Here is a 16,636-nt window from a genome sequence, read left to right as displayed (position 1 = left end):
TACATCTTTGAAGCTGATGTCTGAGGCCCCAGACAGGACTATTGTAGAAAAGAGTGAATTTCTCCTCTCCTCCCACCCTCTCAAGTTTTATCTTTTAATGTCACGTGCACAAGTACAGTGAAATGCCTTTCTTGCTAGCTCTAAACCCACTAATGTAGAATTCAATATACTAAAAATAACATAAGGTAGAACAAAAACTAAAAAATACGAAATAAGAAGAACACGAGAAGTAAGAAGCTATATACAGGGTCAGTCCCATTACTATATTTCCAATGTACAGGGACACTGGAGTGATAGAGGTAGATATATATATAGGGGTAAGGTGACTAGGCATCAGGATATATGATAAACAGAGTAGCAGCAGGGTACATGATGATTGTATGTGAGTGTGTGTGCGTGTGTGTAGAGTCAGTATAAACGTGTGTGCTCGTTGTGCTTGTGAGCAAATCAAGTGTGTGTGTGTGTGTGTGTGTGTGTGTGTGTGTGTGTGTGTGTGTGTGTGTGTGTGTGTGTGTGTGTGTGTGTGTGTGTGTGTGTGTGTGTGTGTGTGTGTGTGTGTATAGAGACAGTACTAAAATCAAATAAAGGAGTCAACTCAGATAGTATGTGGAGCCATTTTGTTAGCTATTTTGCAGTCTTATGGTTTGGGGATAGAAGCTGTTCAGGTGCCTGTTGGTGTCAACGTTGTTGCACCGCTAGCGTTTTCCGTGCGGAAACAGAGAAAACAGTCTATCGCTTGGGTAGCTGGAGTCTTTAACGATTTTCCAGGCCTACCTTTCACACCACCTGATATAGAGGTCCTGGATGGCAGGGAGCTCGGTCTCAGTGATTTACTGGACTGTCCGCACCATCCTCTGTAGCGGCATGCGATCGAGGGTGGTGCTGAGACCCCCATACATATCCCCAGGGGTCTCTTCACAGTCCCCAATTCCAAAACAAATGAACGACAACGCACAGTTTTATACAGAGCCATGATCGCATGGATTTCCCTTCCATCTCCAATTACTCAAGCAAACAGCAAAATGACCTTTAAAAAACAGATTAAAAAACAACTCATGGAATGGCGGGACTGTGAGGAGACACAAACACACAAACATACAGACATACTCTAACACACACATTATTTTTGTTGTTGTATTGTTTGTATATTGTTGTATTTTAAATTTGGGTGAATTTCCTTGTCTGTCAGCGTATCAGTTTTGTTACTTGTCATGTTTTGTGTTTTTTGTGGACTCCAGGAAGAGTAGATGCTGCTTCTGCAAAAGCTAATGGGGATCCAAATAAAGAAAGAAACACACTTCATTCTATCATGTCCACTTGACAGAGAGGACTTCCTTTAACTCAGGACCAACGTGAAGAAAAACAATCATATCAAAGACTGACAGCAGTATCTCTCAGATTAGATATACTGCTGAATTGGGAGAGCATGGAAATGGCCAAATAATTCAAAAACAAATGCCTATATAATCACATTGGTGAACTAATGTTATGGTGAACTAAAGTCACGGTGAACCATTCTTTGAAACAAATTACAATTGAATAGTCAAGGAATCAAGCAACAAACAATATTTCCTCCACAAAGACATTGTGTATAAAATTCTAATGCTTTTCATTTGTATACGTTTTAATACCAGCTGAATCCCAAACATGGTGCACAGTTCACTCATTGAATCGTGTGTTGAGTGTTAACCAAGTGAATATGACAGACAATCTCAGAACGATTAACCCCCCCCAAACTGCCATTCACTGCCAGTGCCTAACAAAGTCTCTGTATATAAGATGGAGAGTTCTAATTCTCAAGATACAATGCAGCTGTGGACAAGCATCATAACATAGAAAGGGAAGAGAGACAGAAAGAACCAAAAATCACAGCAGGCTTTTTTTCTAATCTAACCGCTGGTTGTGTGAAATCTGCCCGCTACCCACATGCTCACTTGGTTCGACAGACATAGCCCCCCACCCCCAAAAGCCCTCAGGGGCAGATAGGTCCACCCTGCCCCCCACACACTCCCCCAACATCGTGTTCAGCCACAACCACAAGTGACAAAGCTGACACGGAGAGGGCGGTCTCATTGTCTCACCTCTGTCTCACACATGGAAATGGGGAGATCTCCCGTTACTCTCTCCGTCTCACACACAGAGGGTCAGACTATCATAGGGGGGTTATCCCATTTACAGACTAATAAATCCCACATTCCAAACCACACTGACAATCTCACACACACACTGCCATTTAAGCATGCTTTACCACACAGCTCAATGCATTGCATTTATCCTCATATAACAATCTCCACATTAACAGTGGTGTTAAAAAAAAAAATCCTGATTTGTGCTTTGATGGGGGGGTACACCAACACCATGCAATTCACCCAGTAGCTTCCCAACTCCAGCCTCCACCCCCACTAACCCCTAAATACAACTAACCCCTGGAAATAGAAAACAACCAAAGCTGAAGGAACACACACAGAGACTACTCACCCAATCAGCCTGTGCTGCTGCAGCTCTCTTCTCCTCACTCGCTCTCTCCTTCCCTCGCTTCCCCACTAGCGCGGACACAAAACATCTAGAGGAGCGCTTTGGTTTCATTTGTTTGGTGTTTTTTCTTCTCTTTGGGCTTCTTACTCCCCACTCTTTTGTCCTGGGCGGTGAAAAAGTACACACAAAGACTTCTTCCTCCTCACAACCCCTGGTCCCCTCTAGCATCTAGACACTAGGACAACATCAAAGCAACTTGGGGGGAACACTTCAGGGGCCTATTGTCTCTGCGTGGATCTGTTTTTCTTGCAGCTCCCCCCTTATGAGTCGCCGCCACTTGGTACAGTCCGAGCATTCACGCCAAGTAGCTTTCACACATGGTGGAGGGGAAGCTTGTCTCAAGCAATTGCTGACAAGCTGCAAACAAGACAGCCCCCACACACACACACGCACGCACACACACTCACAGACATCTACCCTTACAAACACCCCTTTCTCCCTCCGTCTCTGTCCTCTCTGCCACTCGCTCTTTATCCCCCACTATTCAGGTCGCCCCTCCTCTCCCTCTCTCTCGTTCGGCGTGTAAGCCTCCCAGTCTCTGACCTGCTCACACACACACACACACCAGAGGATTGCACAGGCACCATACTGCTCCCCACTTTCACAGGTGAAAAATCACATTGAGAGGGGAGGGTAGGATAAAACATTGTCAATTCAGACTGAGGGAGAATCGGAGAGGCACCTACATAGAAAGAGGGCAAGGGAGAGTGAGGGAAAGAGAGAAAGGTGGGGTGTTGGATAGGATCTGTCCTCATGCCTGGCCTGAGAACAGAGGTGTGTGTGTGTGGGGGGGGGGTATTAGTGGAGACTAGAGCAGGGGGAAGGTGTTGGCTTTGGAACAATGAACCATGAGCACCAAACTTAGGTAAAAGTAAAAGTCAGCTTCAACCCACAGAAACTGACCCATAAAGTGAGTGTGTGGGTCTGTGGGATTATGGTGTTTGCGATTGACAGACACAGATGGCAGCCAGACAGATTAACAAATAAATCCTGAGAAACTTTGTGTTTATCACTAAAACCCCATTATTTTGCGGTTATATGTTTTATGATTGTGACAACTGCACAGCGGTATCTTTATCATACAGGTACGTAGTCGGTTTACCCTCAGCTTTCAAATCACCTCACTGGCCTTGACCATTTTGCGTCACATGCAGCTTCATGCTGCTACCAACTTGTTTCAAGCAGACCATCATAGTCTCCGTGCCAAAGAACGCCAACGTAACCTGTCTAAATGACTATTGCCCCGTAGCACTCACATCTATAGCCATGAAATGCTTTGAAAAGGCTGGTTATGGCTCACATCAACACCATCATCCCAGACACCCTGGACCGCCCCAACAGATCCACAGATGATGCCATCTCTATCGCACTCCACACTGCCCTGACCCACATGGACAAAAGGAACACCTACGTCAGAATGCTGTTCATTGACTACAGCTCAGCATTCAACACCTCCAAGCTCATCACCAAGCTCAGAACCCTGGATCCTGGACTTCCTGGCGGGCAACCCCTAGGCGGTGAGGGTAGGCAACAACAAATTGACCGCGCTGACACACGGGGTTAGGACTGGCTTGACTGGCTGCATCACCGCTTCGTACGGCAAGTGCAAGGCACCCGACCGCAAGGCGATACGGAGGTTGGTAAGTACAGCCGAGTACAAAACTGGGGCCGAGCTCCCTGACATCCAGGACCTCTATACCAGGCAGTGTCAAAGGAAGGCCCAAAAAATTGTCAAAGACTCCAGCCACCCAAATCATAGAATGTTCTCTCTGCTACTGCACAGCAAGCAGTACTGATGCAGCAAATCTGGAACCAACAGGACCCTGAACAGCTTTACCCCCCAGCCATGACCGCTAAACAAGACTGTTAAATAGCTGATCAAATGGCTACCTGGACGGATCATTTTTTGCACTAGCTCTCTTGCACTAACTCTATGCACACACACAGAACTCTTCCCGCACACTCACACATACTTACACTGACACCCCAACACCCACATACACAGACAGACACACACACACACACACACACACACACACACACACACACCGCTACATACAGTAACATGTGCACATGTGCGTACTGACGCCACACATAAACATTCACACACTTTCACACTCACCACATACGCTGCTGCTACTGTCTATTATCACTTTTTTTGCCTAGTCACTTTACCCCTACCTATATGTACATAGCTACCACAATCACCTCGTACCCCTGCACATCCACTCAGTACTATTTATAGTTATTCACTGTGTATTCATTTCTCATGTCACTATTTTATCACTCCTTTCTGAAGGAGGGTTTAGACTAAAACCTCAACATCAGAAGAGGAAAGGGAAACTGTATGCTGTCACTAACAGGCCTACATCTATGAACAAATAACAGTAAATGGTATTGACAATGTCTGAGTGATGTATTTGGTGCTAGATATCTCCAATACAGAATCTGAATGAGTAGCTGGGTAAGCAAAGGGTTAAATATACCAGCAACTGACCCAAAATGGGGAGGGAGGTGGGGGCGGGGCAAGGGGACAGGATCCCATTGAGAATTGGTGGTATTGCAATGCCTGAGATTGGGTTGAACCAATGTGAGCTGTATTGCGGGGGTGCTCCTCCCTCAAGCCTCTCTGCTGCTTCTTCCTCTCCTCATTCCCTGTAACCGAGAACTGCACAAAAACCTACAATTATAATGTGTATGTTGAGGTATCGTTTTAACAAACCACCAACTCTGTTTTTATAACACCTGTGTGAATGCTGGGGAAATATTGTGTCCCTCTATGAAGGAGAGGGGAGGGGTAGGGTCAATAAAGAAAAGGGTAGAAGATCACTGTCACATTGAACGTTTGTTATTTTCAATAGACATGTACTGTATGTGACTCAGTGTTTTGTGTATCATAAAAATATGTAATGTTGTGCTACTGTTACTAGAACATTACTCAGTGACCTGCTAATTGAACGTGCGTGAGAGAATCTCATATGTATTCAATGCACATTACTTTGAGGTGGGAGGAGTTTTTCACCAAGGATTACACATTAATGGTCTGTACAGAGTAGTAGGACTACCCTTTGGTTTCATTACTACTCCTGTGTTAATCGTACCTGCTACTAGTAGGACTGGGATTTGTCTCACTATATGTTTTTTCCCTTTGGTGAGGGCTGGAAACTGATGTAACATGAGATAGCTCAAACATATCCCTTACTCACAGTCAATGGCATCAAGCATATGGAGACTAAATTCAATATATTTGAATTCATTATGTATAAAAAATAAAACAAATTGTTATTATATTTTTGTCCTACAATTGATCAAAATTATATGGCATATAGTCTGAGATACAACTGGTATAACCCAGTAGAGTAGAAAGAAATGTGTTGGTGTGTGGGCCTGCATATGTTTTGAGGGAGGAGGGGTACAGCTAACTTCCTGCAAGTCTACACATTTTGCCATGGGGCAAAGAAAATCATGTGCAGTTTTATAGGTAATCTGCTGCTATTCTACACATTTTGCCATGAGACTGAGAGAAAATGTTGCCGTTTTAAAGCGAATTTCCCGCAACTCTATACATTTTGCCATGGGGCAGAGAGGAAAATGTGCAGTTTTATAGCTAATCTCATGCTATTCTACACATGTTGCCACGAGGCTGGGAGAAAATATAGCATTTTTAAAGCTAATTTCCCACAATTCTATACATTTTGCCATGGGGCAGAGAGGAAAATGTGCAATTTTATAGCTAATCTCATGCTATTCTACACATGTTGCCATGAGGCTGAGAGAAAATATTGCATTTTTAAAGGTAATTAAAGCTACAATATAGGTGTGTTGACTGTGATAAAGGCACTGGATTATGAGCTGTCTTGTTTGCTAAATGAACAAATAAAGTAGGCATTGGCATAGTACATATAGCCAAAGAAACACATACTCCTCAATGTGGTCATATTTGTGGCTTATTGTGGTGTGGCTATCAGTTAGTTATTTTTGGCCACCCATCCCATGAGAGTGAATGTCATTCCAGTTCACTGCTTGCTATGAATTCTATCTGATGATGTTTGCATGTTTAGGTGAAAGACAAATAATGCCCCGTTTGGAACACTGACAAGTACAGAGCATAATAAAAAATGTTTTTTAAATTCCTCGGGGGCTACGCGGCTGGGATGATGCCTCTGCTCATAATAGCAAAAATAATATCGCAAGCACACTGGCAACACAAACGATCACAATTCAGTAACTTGAGTGTAATAAAAACGTTATTATGTTCTTGACTTTGCTCTGATTGTTTTATTTTGACGCTGGAAGAGATGGCTGCCATGTTACGGACTCCTAACCAATTGTGCTATTGTGTGTGTTTTTTCGCATTATTTGTAACTTATTTTGTACATAATGTTTCTGCCAATGTCTCTTATGACTGAAAAGAGCTTCTGGATATCAGGACAGCGATTACTCACCTCTTTAACGAGTCGGATGAGAAGGATTTACTTCAGAAACTGGACACGGCCCAAATCACCGTCATTCGCATGAAGAAAAGACGGCGATATCGGGGACATAGGTCGGGGTGCCTTGTAAGGATCCGACGGCGAGTGGGTAATCCGCCTCTACCATCAGTCCTATTAGCCAACGTGCAATTGTTGGATAATAAACTGGATGAGCTCCGATCAAGACTATCCTATCAACGGCACATTCAAAACTGTAAATGTAAAATGTAATATCTTATGTTTCACCGAGTCGTGGCTGAACGAAGACATAATAACATACAGCTGGCTGGGTTTTCGGTGCATTGGCAAGATAGAACGGCTGCCTCCGGCAAGACAAGGGGTAGAGGTCTGTGTCTATTTGTAAATAACAGCTTGTGTGGGAAATCTAATATTAAGGAAGTCTCAAGGTTTTGCTCACCTGAGGTAGAGTATCTCATGAAAAGCTGTAGACCACACCATTTACCAAGAGAGTTTTCATCTATATTTTTCGTAGCTGTCTATTTACTACCACAAACCGATGCTGGCACTAAGACCTCACTCAACGAGCTGTATAAGGCCATAAGCGAACAAGAAAATGTACATCCAGAGCCGGCACTCCTAGTGGCTGGGGACTTTAATGCCGGGAAACTTAGATCCGCTTTACCTCATTTCTACCAGCATGTTACATGTGCAACCAGAGCGGAAAAAAACTCTAGACCACATTAACTCCACACACAGAGAAGTGTACAAAGCTCTCCCCACCCTCCATTTGGCAAATCTGACCATAACTCTATCTTCCTGATTCCTGCTTACAAGCAAAAACTAAAGCAGGAAGTACCAGTGTTGCACCAGATGTTATTTAGGGGCTGCATAGCAAAGGGGGTGAATACATATCCACGCACCACTTTTCAGTTTTTTTTTTTTAAATAATATTTTTCATTTCACTTCACCAATTTGGACTATTGTGTGTATGTCCATTACATGAAATCCAAATAAAAATCCACTTAAATGACAGGTTGTAATGCAACAAAATAGAAAAAACGCCAAGTGGGGTGAATACTTCTGCATGGCACTGTACCTTGGTGTTCTTGGGCACTGGGACTATGGTGGAAACATGTTGGTATTACAGACTTGGTCAGGGACAGGTTGAAAATGTCAGTGAAGACACTTGCCAGTTGATCAGCTCATGCTCAGAGTACACATCCTGGTGATCCGTCTGGCCCTGCGGCCTTGTGAATATTGACCTGTTTAAAGGTCTTACTCACATTGGCTACGGAGAGTGTGATCACACAGTCATCTGGAACAGCTGATGCTCTCATGCATGCTTCAGTGTTGCTTGCCTCGAAGCGAGCATAGAAGTAATTTAGCTCTTCTGGTAGGCTCGTGTCACTGGATAGTTTGTGTCTGTGCTTCCCTTTGCAGTCCGTAATAGTTTGCATGCCCTGCCACATCCGACGAGCATCGGGGCCGGTGTAGTACGATTCAATCTTAGTCCTGTATTGACGCTTTGCCTGTTTGATGGTTCGTCGGAGGGCATAGCGGGATTTCTCATAAGCGTCTGGGTTAGAGTCCTGCTCCTTGAAAGCGGCAGCTCTACCCTTTAGCTCAGTGCGATGTTGCCTGTAATCCATGGCTTCTGGTTGGGGTGTGTATGTACGGTCACTGTGGGGAGGACGTCATCGATGCATTTATTGATAAAGCCAGTGACTGATGTGGTGTACTCCTCAATGCCATCGAAAGAATCCCGGAACATATTTCAGTCTGTGCTAGCAATGCAATCCTGTAGCTTAGCATCTGCGTCATCTGACCACTTCCGTATTGAATGAGTCACCAATTACCTTCAGAAGTCACATAATTAATTCAATAAAGTCCACCTGTGTGCAATCTAAGTGTCACATAATCTGTCACATGATCTCAGTATATATACACCTTTTCTGAAAGGCCCCAGAGTCTGCAACACCACTAAGCAAGGGTCACCATGAAGACCAAGGAGCTGTCACGATCGTCAAAAGGAGTAGACCAAGGTGCAGCGTGGTAAGTGTTCATCCTTGTATTTATTTTAAATCAGAACACTAAACACAAAATAAGAAACAATGATAAAGACCGTCACGTCTTGCAGGCTTATTAACAAGCAGTACAAAAATAAGATCCCATAACTACAGGTGGGGAACGGCTGCCTGAATATGATTCCTAATCAGAGACAACGATAGACAACTGCCTCTGATTAGGAACCATACTCGGCTCAACACAAAGAAATAGACACCATAGAATGCCCACCCCACACCCTGACCTAACCACCTTTGAGAAACAAACCGTCTCTCTCAGGTCAGGGCGTGACAGTACCCCCCCAAAAGGTGCAGACTCCCGGCCGTAAACCTGAACCTATAGGGGAGGGTCCAGGTGGGCATCTATACTTGGCGGCGGCTCTGGTTCGGGGCGTAGCCCCCACACCGCCCGCTGATCCCTCCGCTTCTGTGTCGCCGGAGGAACCAGACCGTGGATCATCGCCGGAGGCTCGAACTGCCGACCGCCGCTGAAGACTCTGGGCTGCAGGCCGCTGCTGAAGACTCTGGGCTGCAGACCACCGCTGAATACTCTGGGCTGCAGACCGCCGCTGAAGACTCTGGGCTGCAGACCGCCGCTGAAGACCGTTGCTGAAGACTCGGGGCTGCAGACCGTCGCTGAAGACTCGGGGCTGCGGACCGTCGCTGAAGACTCGGGGCTGCAGACCGTCGCTGGAGACTCGGGGCTGCGGACCGTCGCTGAAGACTCCGGACTGGGGAGCGTCGCTGGAGGCTCCGGACTGAGGAGCGTCGCTGGAGGCTCCGGACTGGGGAGCGTCGCTGGAGGCTCCGGACTGGAGAACGTCTCTGTAGGTTCTGGACTGGGGACCGTCGCTGCAGGCTCCGTGCCATGGATCATCACTACAGGTTCCGTGCCATGGATCATCACTGGAGGCTTTGTGCCATGGATCATCACTGGAGGCTCCGGGCCATGGATTATCACTGGAGGCTTCGTGCCATGGATCATCCCTACAGGCTCCGGGCCATGGATCATCACTGGAGGCTTCATGCCATGGATCATCCCTACAGGCTCCGGGCCATGGATCATCACTGGAGGCTTCGTGCCATGGATTATCACTACAGGCTCTGGGCCATGGATCATCACTGGAGGCTTCATGCCATGGATTATCACTGGAGGCTTCGGACCATTGATCATCACTGGAGGCTTCCTACGTGGAGCTGGGACCGGTCTCACTTGACTGGGGAGACGCACAGGAGACTGGGTGCACAGAGCAGGCACAGGGGGTACTGGGCCATGGAGGCACACTGGAGGTCTAGAGCTTAGGGCTGGCACACCCCGTCCTGGCTGGATGGTTATTTTAGCCCAGCAAGGGCGGAGCGCTGGTACAGGATGAACTGGGCTGTGCTGGTGAACGGGGGTTACCGTGCGTAGAGCAGGCGCAGGATAAGCTGGGCCGAAGAGACGCACTGGAGACCAGATACGCTGAGCCGGCGCACTTCTTCCTGGCTGATGGCCAACTCTAGCACTGCAACGGTGAGGAGCTGGCACCGAGCGCACCGGGCTGTGACTGCGCACTGGCGACACAGTGCGCATCACCGAATAACACTGTGCTGGCTCGGGCACTCGCTCCCCACGGTAAGCACCGGGAGTTGGCTCAGGTCTCAACCCCGACTTCGCCAATCTCCCCGTGTGCCCCCCAAAAAATATTTTTTGCCGCTGCCTCTCGGGGTTCCGCCGTTTCCTTGACTGTTCCTCCCAGTATCGCCGTTCCACTTTCGCCGCCTCTATCTCCTCCTGCGGGCGGCGATACTCCCCAGGCCTTGTCCAGGGTCCTGCCCCATCCAGGATTTCCTCCCAGGTCCAGTCATCCGGCCCACGCTGCTTGGTCCTTTGGTGGTGGGATCTTCTGTCAAGATAGTCAAAAGGAGTAGACCAAGGTGCAGTGTGGTAAGTGTTCATCCTTGTATTTATTTTAAATCAGAACACTAAACACAAAATAAGAAACAATGATAACGACTGTCACGTCTTGCAGGCTTAACAAGCAGTACAAAAATAAGATCCCACAACTACAGGTGGGGAAAGGCTGCCTAAGTATGATTCCTAATCAGAGACAACGATAGACAGCTGCCTCTGATTAGGAACCATACTCGGCTCAACACAAAGAAATAGATACCATAGAATGCCCACCCCACACCCTGACCTAACCACATAGAGAAACAAACCGTCTCTCTCAGGTCAGGGCGTGACAGGAGCTCTCCAAACAGGTCAGGGACAAAGTTGTGGAGAAGCACAGATCAGGCAGCTTCCAAGATGGCGTAGCAGTCAGACGTATTTGTCCTCGTCTTGTCGTGTCCCATGTATATATATTTTTCTTCGCATATCTTTTTTATATTTTTGTATATAGACTTTTTCTACTGTATTATTGACTGTATGTTTGTTTATTCCATGTGTAACTCCGTATTGTTGTATGTGTCGAATGGCTTTGCTTTATCTTGGCCAGGTCACAGTTGTAAATGAGAACTTGTTCTCAACTAGCCTACCTGGTTAAATAAAGGTGAAATTATATTTTTTTAAATTAAATGTAAAAAAGGGTTTGGTTATTAAAAAATATCAGAAACTTTGAACATCCCACAGAGGACCACTAAATCCATTATAAAAAAATTGAAAGAATATGGCATCACAACAAACCTGCCAAGAGAGGGCTGCCCACCAAAACTCACGGACCAGGCAAGGAGGGCATTAATCAGTGAGGCAACAAAGAGACCAAAGATAACCCTGAAGGAGCTGCAAAGCTCCACAGCGGAGATTGGAGTATCTGTCCATAGGACAACTTTAATCCGTACACTCCACAGAGCTGGGCTTTATGGAAGAGTGGCCAGAAAAAAGACATTGCATGAAGAAAAAAATAAGCAAACACGTTTGGTGTTGCCAAAGGGCATGTGGGAGACTCCCCAAACATATGGAAGAAGGTACTCTGGTCAGATGAGACTAAAATTGAGCTTTTTGGCCACCAAGGAAAACGCTATGTCTGGTGCAAACCAACACCTCTCATCACCCCGAGAACACCAGCCCCACAGTGAAACATGGTGGTGGCAGCATCATGCTGTGGGGATGTTTTTCATTGGGAGGGACTGGGAAAATGGTCAGAATTGAAAGGATGATAGATGGTGCTAAATACAGGGATATTCTTAAAGGAAACCTGTTTCAGTCTTCCAGGGATTTGAGACTGGGATGGAGGACCACCTTCCAGCAGGACAATGACCCTAAGCATACTGCTAAAGCAAAACTCGAGTGGTTTAATGGGAAACATTTAAATGTCTTGGAATGGCCTAGTCAAAGCCCAGACCTCAATCCAATTGAGAATCTGTGGTATGACTTAAAGATTGCTGTACACCAGCAGGAACCAATCCAACTTGAAGGAGCTGGAGCAGTTTTGCCTTGAAGAATGGGCATAAATCCCAGTGGCTAGATGTGCCAAGCTTACAGAGACATGTCCCAAGAGATTAGCAGCTGTAATTGCTGCAAAATGTGGTTCTACAAGTTATTGACTTTTGGGGGGGGGGGGGGGTGAATAGTTATGCACGCTCAAGTTTTCAGTTTTTTTTGTCTTATTTCTTGTTTGTTTCACCAAAAAATATATTTTGCATCTTCAAAGTGGTAGGCATGTTGTGTAAATCAAATGATACAAACCCCCAAAAAATCTATTTTAATTCCAGGTTGTAAGGCAACAAAATAGGCAACATGCCAAGAGGGGGGAATACTTTCACAAGGCAATGTAACCTGCCTAAATGACTACCGACCCGTAGCACTCACATCTGTAGCCATGAAGTGCTTCGAAAGGTTGGTCATGGCTCACATCAATACCATTATCCCAGAAACCCTAGACCCACTCCAATTTGCATACTGCCCCAACATATCCTCAGATGATGCAATCTCTTGTCATGCCCTGACCTTAAGAGATCCTTTTATGTCTCTATTTTGGTTGGTCAGGGCGTGAGTTGGGGTGGGTATTCTATGTCCTTTTTTCTATGCTTTGTGTTTCTTTGTTTTGGCCTGGTGTGGCTCTCAATCAGGGACAGCTGTACTTCGTTGTCGCTGATTGGGAATCATACTTAGGCAGCCTGTTTTCCTTTGGGGTTTGTGGGTAGATAATTTCTGTTTAGTGTTTTGCACCTGACGGGACTGTTCGGTTGTTCTTTTGTTTTGCTTGTCGGATTTAGTGTTCAGTTTTATCATTAAAAATGATGAACACTTACCACGCTGCATTTTGGTCTGATTTCTCTTCCCCTTCATCTGACGACGAAGACCGTTACATCTCTATTGTACTGCACACTGCCCTTTCCCACCTGGACAAAAGAAACACCTATGTGAGAATGCTATTCAGTGACTACAGCTCAGCATTCAACACTGTAGTGCCCTCAAAGCTCATCACTAAGCTAAGGACCCTTGGGACTAAACACCTACGTCTGCAACTGGATCTTGGACTTCCTGACAGGCTGCCAAAAAGGTGTAAGGGTAGGCAACAACGCATCTGCCACGCTGATCCTCAACACGGGGGCCCCTCAGGGATGGATGCTCAGTCCCCTCCTGTACTCCCTGTTCACCCATGACTGCATGGCCAAGCACGACTCCAACACCATCATTAAGTTTGCTGACGACACAATGATGAGACAGTCTATAGGGAGGAGGTCAGAGACCTGGCAGTGTGGTGCCAGGATAACTACATCTCCCTCAACGTGATCAAGACAAAGGAAATGATTGTGGACTACAGGAAAAGGAGGACTGAGCATGCCCCCATTCTCATCGACGGGGCTGTAGTGGAGCAAGTTGAGAGCTTCAAGTTCCTTGGTGTCCACATCACCAACGAACTATCATAGTCCAAACACACCAAGACAGTTGTGAAGAGGGCACGACAACGGAGACTGAAAAGATTTGGCATGGACCCTCAGATCCTCAAAAAGTTCTACAGCTGCACCATCGAGAGCATCCTGACTGGTTGCATCACCACCTGGTATGGCAACTGCTCGGCCTCTGACCGCAAGGCACTACAGAGGTTAGTGCATACGGCCTAGTACATCACTGGGGCCAAGCTTCCTGCCATCCAGGACCTCTATACCAGGCGGTGTCAGAGGAAGGCCCTAAAAATTGTCAAAAACTCCAACCCTAGCCATAGACTGTTCTCTCTGCGAAGGCTTCTTAACAGCTTCTACCCCCAAGCCATAAGACTCCTGAACAGCTAATCAAATGGCTACCCTGACTATTTGCATTGTCCCCCCATTTTTACACTGCTGCTACGCTCTGTTTACTATCCATGCATAGTCACTTTTCCACTACCTACATGTACATATTACCTCAATTACCTCGACTAACCCGTGCCCCCACACATTGACTCTGTACCGGTACCCCCAGGATATAGCCTCGCTACTGTTAATTTATTGTTGCTCTTTAGTTATTTGTTATTTTTACATTTTATTTAAAATATACTGCTCAAAAAAATAAAGGGAACACTTAAACAACACATCCTAGATCTGAATGAAAGAAATAATCTTATTAAATACTTTTTTCTTTACATAGTTGAATGTGCTGACAACAAAATCACACAAAAATAATCAATGGAAATCCAATTTATCAACCCATGGAGGTCTGGATTTGGAGTCACACTCAAAATTAAAGTGGAAAACCACACTACAGGCTGATCCAACTTTGATGTAATGTCCCTACAACAAGTCAAAATGAGGCTCAGTAGTGTGTGTGGCCTCCACGTGCCTGTATGACCTCCCTACAACGCCTGGGCATGCTCCTGATGAGATGGCGGATGGTCTCCTGGGGGATCTCCTCCCAGACCTGGACTAAAGCATTCGCCAACTCCTGGACAGTCTGTGGTGCAACGTGGCGTTGGTGGATGGAGCGAGACATGATGTCCCAGATGTGCTCAATTGGATTCAGGTCTGGGGAACGGGCGGGCCAGTCCATAGCATCAATGCCTTTCTCTTGCAGGAACTGCTGACACACTCCAGCCACATGAGGTCTAGCATTGTCTTGCATTAGGAGGAACCCAGGGCCAACCGCACCAGCATATGGTCTCACAAGGGGTCTGAGGATCTCATCTCGGTACCTAATGGCAGTCAGGCTACCTCTGGCGAGCACATGGAGGGCTGTGCAGCTCCCCAAAGAAATGCCACCCCACACCATGACTGACCCTCCGCCAAACCGGTCATGCTGGAGGATGTTGCAGGCAGCAGAACGTTCTCCACGGCGTCTCCAGACTCTGTCACGTCTGTCACGTGCTCAGTGTGAACCTGCTTTCATCTGTGAAGAGCACAGGGCGCCAGTGGTGAATTTGCCAATCTTGGTGTTCTCTGGCAAATGCCAAACGTCCTGCACGGTGTTGGGCTGTAAGCACAACCCCCACCTGTGGACGTCGGGCCCTCATACCACCCTCATGGAGTCTGTTTCTGACCGTTTGAGCAGACACATGCACATTTGTGACCTGCTGGAGGTCATTTTGCAGGGCTCTGGCAGTGCTTCTCCTGCTCCTCCTTGCACAAAGGCGGAGGTAGCGGTCCTGCTGCTGGGTTGTTGCCCTCCTACGGCCTCCTCCACGTCTCCTGATGCACTGGCCTGTCTCCTGGTAGCGCCTCCATGCTCTGGACACTACGCTGACAGACACAGCAAACCTTCTTGCCACTGCTCGCATTGATGTGCCATCCTGGATGAGCTGCACTACCTGAGCCACTTGTGTGGGTTGTAGACTCCGTCTCATGCTACCACTAGAGTGAAAGCACCGCCAGCATTCAAAAGTGACCAAAACATCAGCCAGGAAGCATAGGAACTGAGAATTGGTCTGTGGTCCCCACCTGCAGAACCACTCCTTTATTGGAGGTGTCTTGCTAATTGCCTATAATTTCCACCTGTTGTCTATTCCATTTGCACAACAGCATGTGAAATTTATTGTCAATGAGTGTTGCTTCCTAAGTGGACAGTTTGATTTCACAGAAGTGTGATTGACTTGGAGTTACATTGTGTTGTTTAAGTGTTCCCTTTATTTTTTTGAGCAGTGTATATATATATATTTTTTTTTACATTAGTTTATTTTAGTAAATACTTTTTAACACTTATTTTTCTAAAACTGTATTGTTGGTTAAGGGCTTGTAAGTAAGCATTTCACTGTTATATTCGACGCATGTGACAAATAACATTTGATTTGATTTGAATACCTCTCATGATTTATCATGTTACCTTTATATCCAAGGTATCTCGAAGGTGCACTTTTATTATTGACCTGAGTCACATTCATTAGGCACAAAATGGTAAACGTTTTTTATAACGGTTTGCACCGGAACCTGCTAAAGTGTTTCTTATTGGATAAGTTCAGGTTGTCCTTAGCTGTATCAGTACGTTTTCTTCCGTTTGGTGCCCTGCTGGCACCAAAACACTCACATGTCATATAATTAACATTGCGTGTCATATCATCCTTGACAGATAGAACTCATTGTGTATCTACTGATGGTGTTAAATTAGGTTTCCTGGATATTATGAAAGGTGTCCCGCAGGGGTCGATTCTGGGTCCTGTACTTTTTACTATTTACATTACCAATATCGTCTGTAAAACACTGTAACCTGCA

At 46.1% G+C, this 16,636-nt stretch overlaps 1 protein-coding gene across 3 annotated transcripts in view; it reads right to left on the bottom strand.

Annotated features, from left to right (window-relative positions):
* The window catches only part of LOC106575079 (B-cell CLL/lymphoma 9 protein), a 109,437-nt gene extending 106,479 nt beyond the window's left edge, over nt 1-2,958 (bottom strand). For 2 of the 3 annotated variants that reach the window (XM_045698780.1, XM_014151238.2), the window contains exon 1: nt 2,479-2,957. The gene's annotated coding sequence lies outside the window, so the exon portion shown is untranslated. Of the gene's footprint in view, nt 1-2,478 lie in introns of all 3 variants that reach the window. The other variant, XM_045698781.1, reaches the window with a different exon arrangement.
* Nucleotides 2,959-16,636: the final 13,678 nt, after the last annotated feature.

The sequence above is a fragment of the Salmo salar genome, chromosome ssa17 (genome assembly GCF_905237065.1).
Source record: "Salmo salar chromosome ssa17, Ssal_v3.1, whole genome shotgun sequence".
Taxonomy (NCBI): Eukaryota; Metazoa; Chordata; class Actinopteri; order Salmoniformes; family Salmonidae; genus Salmo; species Salmo salar.
The sequence above is the reverse complement of the archived record's forward strand: the minus strand, read 5'-3'. Positions and strand labels throughout refer to the sequence as shown.